We start from the raw sequence: 4,521 nt of genomic DNA on the forward strand, positions 1-4,521 counted from the left end.
AATTTTGTTTGGGATCAGTACCCTAAGATTCACAACACTGCTCACAAAAGGCATCATTGGCAGGTAAATTGTAAGAGTGCAAATGCTGCTGGGGAAGGGTAAGTGTTCCCTCCTTTCTGAGTTTCTCCTGTAACAGCCCAGGCTTCCATTACCATTGGAATGAAACCAATAGGTCACAAGTATTCATATGTTTACCACAAAGACTGCTGTGATTGTAAATTATCTGCCTTGGAACCTCAAAGACAAAACTAGAGTTACATGTAAGAGTGCCAGTACCGGCCAGGCCCAGTGGCTCATGCCTCTAATCCCAGCACTTTGGGATACCGAGCCAGGTGGATCACCTGAGGTCAGGAGTTCAAGACCAGCCTGATCAATATGATGAAACCTGAACTCTGTCTGTACTAAAAGTACAAAAATTAGCCAGGTATGGTGGCATGTGCCTGTAATCCCAGCTACTCGGGAGGCTGAGACAGGAGAATCACTTGAACCTGGGAGGCAGAGGTTACAGTGAGCCGAGATCGCACCATTACACTCTAGCCTGAGTAACAAGAGTGAAACTCTGAAAAAAAAAGTGCTAGTTCCAGGTAAAGTTTAATAAGCCCTTCCTACTCTGTCTCACTCACTCAATAAAAATATAAAACCTGGAAATAACGCCTGGAGAAACTATTTGAGGAATCAGAAAAGTAAACAATAGCAGGCAGACTGGAAAAGAAGATCAGAACACGAAGGACCAGCAGACCAGTCAGAGGACAGGTAGATGAGTTCCTGTTTTTCCACAAGTATCACTCAGCCTCGACACAAGGCAGGCCAAAACCCAGAAGTAGGTACCAGGAAATAAACACAGACACCTCTAGGAGAAGCCTTCAAATTTTGGATAAGAATGACACAGGAGACTCCTAATACTCAGACACAGTGAAGAGAAATCCACCATTTTTCTTTCTTTTTAATTTTTTTTCTAGCCAAACTGTATCCAGCTTTATTAAAGATATTCTTCTTAAATAAGCATGGTATTTCAGGCAGGACATGGGCAGACAATCATTAACAATATACAATAATTTTCAGACTCCCTTCTTCAATGGACAACCAAAAGTCAGAAAATCACTATAAAACTCAATGAGTTAGCCAGTGGTAGTGGTGCACACCTGTAATCCCAGCTCCTTGGGAGGCTGAGGCACACAGATCGCTAGAGCCTGGGAGGCAGAGGTAGCAGTGAGCCGAGATAGTGCCACTGTACTCCAGTCTGGGTGACAGAGTGAGACTGTCTCAAAAAAAAAAAAAGAAAAAAAAAAACAATGAAGTCTTCATCCAATGCTCTGAAAAGGGAAAGTTTAGAGGTTTAGAGTGAGGGTTGACATTTCACATTCAACATGTAGTTTAACAACTTTTCCTGAGCCAACCCTGATTTTCAGGAAGTGAAATGAAAATGGCAGAATTTATCTGAAGATCTACAATATAGAAATGGAACCACTGCTCTTCTGAGGGGTGCCATCTCAGTCCCATCACTGGAAAGTCCAGATTGGCTGACACACTGGTAACCAATTATTTGGGGTCAGGTCCCAACAGATGTCTGGGTTTAAGGGAGTTAAGTCTATGCTGAAAGGTGGAAAGGGAGAAGAGGACATAAAAACAAATTTGTTTTTCCATACCACCAGGCTTTTTTGACAAGGTGGCCAGGTGTGTCAAAGTCAGGGAATCCTTCCCTCGGAAACCAAGAGGAAGTCTCTCAAAACCAGAAGGGAAAGGTGTTTTCCCCACATCAATCCAGCTTCGGAGACGTTCTATTAGTGACACATGCCTCGTCCCCCAAAAACAGCATGAAGTGTTCTGTGTACTAACAACAACATAGCTTAAGAAAAAAAAAAGTAAAAGAAAATTCTGCATTTTAATAAAACTTGACCAAAGATAGTATTTCAAACTGTAGAGTCACTAGGAGTACACAGTTATCAAAAATGCAGGCACTTCATTTGGCATCTCCAGCATCTTTAGCTTTCTGTGCCTGCCCTGTTTGGCATCTCCATTTTCTGCAGGCTTATTCCCCTCCTTGCCAGCAGAAGTTTTCCCTTTTTCCCTTTGAGTACATTATCTCCATTTTTTGCAGGGGCCTTTTTAGACCTAGGCTTTGGCTTTGGAGGAGCAGGGTTAGCAGACAACCTTGCAGATCTTCTCTGTGGTTCATCCTTTACCTTGGCTTTATCTCCTTTAGCATCCCCTTCAGCCTTCCTCCTGGGCATGGTAGTAGCACAACGTAGGTGGTGTGCTGGCTTCAGTTGGTCTGGGGATCACTGCTGTCTCTTCTTCTTCCTTTTTTTTTTTAATTTTTATTTTTGTTGGCATATAGTAGGTGTATATATTTATGGGGTACATCAGATATTTTGTTACAGGCATACAATGCATAATAATCACATCATGGAAAATGGGGTATCCATTACCTCAAGCATTTATCCTTTGTGTTAAAAACAATTCAGTTATACTCTTTATTTTTAGATGTGCAACTGAATTATTTTCACTATAGTCACCCTGTTGTGCTATAAAATACCAGATATTATTCATTCATTCTTTCAAAGTATTTTTGTACTCACTAGCTGTCCCCACCTGCCCCCAACGTCCTATTACCCTTCCCAGCCACTGGTCACCATCCTTCTACTCTCTATCTCCATGTGTTCAATTGTTTTGATGTTTACATCCCACAAATAAGTGGGAACATGCAATGTATGTCTTTCTGTGCCTGGCTTATTTCACTTAGCATAGTGAACCTCCAGTTGCATCCATGTTGTTGCAAATTACGGGATCTCATTCTTTTTTATGGCTGAATAGTACCCCATTGTGTACATGTACCATATTTTCTTTTCTTTCCTTTTTTTTTGCACTTTGCTTGGAAGGAGAAAACCACATTTTCTTTATCCCCTTAGGTTGCTAATCTTGGCTATTGTGAATATGCTACAACAAACATGGGATTGCAGATATCTCTTTGATATACTGATTTCCTTTCTTCTGGGTATACAGCCATCAGTGGGATTGCTGGATTATATGGTAGCTCAATTTTCAGTTTTTTGAGGAACCTCCAAGCTGTTTTCCATAGTGGCCATACTAATTTACATTCCCACCAACAGTGTATGAGGGTTCGCTTTTCTCCACATTCTCTCTAACATTTGTTATTGCCTCTCTTTTGGCTTTAAGCCATTTTAGCAGAGATAAGATTGATATCTCATTGTGGTTTGATTTGCATTTCTCTGATGATCAATGATGTTGAGCATTGATCAACATAACCACAATGAGATATCAGTCTTACCTCTACTTTTAATATATCTATCATTCACGTCTTCTTTTCAGAAATGTCTATTTAGATCTTTTACCCATTTTTTAAATGGATATTAGATTTTTTCCTATAGAGTTGTTTGAGCTTCTTATATATTCTGGTTATTAGTCCTCTGTCAGATCAGTGCTTTGTGAATACATCCCCCATTCTGTGGACTGTCTCTTCATTTTGTTGATTGTTTCCTTCACTGTGCAGAAGCTTTTTAACTTGATGTGATCTCATTTGTCCATTTCTGTTTTGTTGCCTGTGCTTGTGGGATATTTCTCATGAAATCTTTATCCAGACCAATATCCTGGAGAGTTTTCCCAATGTTTTCTTTTAGTAGTTTCATAGTTTCAGGTTTAACTCTTTAATCTATTTTGATAAGTCTTTAATCCACTTTGATTTGATTATTTGATTGGAGTCAAAAAGCTTAGAATTTTACCTGATGTTCTATTCTACTGCAGCCAAGCTGGCACTTCAACCACAATATAAAGTCCTCCCACTCTCCCCTCTCTTCTCCATAGGCAAAGGAGCCTCTCCCTGTGGCCACCACCATTAAGTTTCATTCTGTCAGGCCACAGACAACGTTCACTTAAAACCCAAGGACTCTGCAGTCAGCTTGTGGTGAACGCTGCCAGGCCTATTCACCTAAAGGGGACTCACCCTTCAGGGAAGTGGGTTCCCCTCTGCTCCAGGGCAGGTCCTGGACTCGGGGACCCCAAGGGCCCACTGGTGCTCTACCTCACTGTGGCTGAGCTGGTACCTAAGGTGTAAGACAAAGTCCCTTCACTTTTCCCTCTGCTTTTCTCAAACTGAAGGAGTCTTTTACCATAGCCACCACAGCTAGGAATGCGCTGGGTCACATCTGAAGTCAGCATATCTAGAGCCCAACACCCACAGTATACTACCTGGGTATTACTGCTGGTCATTCAGGCCTCAATTGCTCTTTGGTCAGTAGGTGATAAGTCCTGCTAGGACTGGATCCTTCCTTCAAGGCAGCGGACTCCCTTTTGGCCCAGGGTGTGTCTAGAAGTGTAATCCAGGAGCTAGGGCTTGGAATGGGGCCCTCATGACTCTGCCCAGTGCCCTCTCCTACTATAATTGAACTGCTATCCAAGATGAAAGACAAAGTCCTCTTTATTCTTCATTCTCCACCCATTAAGCAGAAGGAAGGAGACACTGTCATTGCTGCAAGCTACACTGCCTGGTGTTAGGGGAGGGAC

General features: G+C 41.9%; 1 pseudogene; it reads right to left on the reverse strand.

Moving 5' to 3' along the window:
- Nucleotides 1-579: 579 nt before the first annotated feature.
- LOC119468215 lies at nucleotides 580-2,350 on the reverse strand (annotated as a pseudogene).
- Nucleotides 2,351-4,521: the final 2,171 nt, after the last annotated feature.

Source organism: Cebus imitator, unplaced genomic scaffold (assembly GCF_001604975.1).
Source record: "Cebus imitator isolate Cc_AM_T3 unplaced genomic scaffold, Cebus_imitator-1.0 Scaffold394, whole genome shotgun sequence".
Taxonomy (NCBI): domain Eukaryota; kingdom Metazoa; phylum Chordata; class Mammalia; order Primates; family Cebidae; genus Cebus; species Cebus imitator.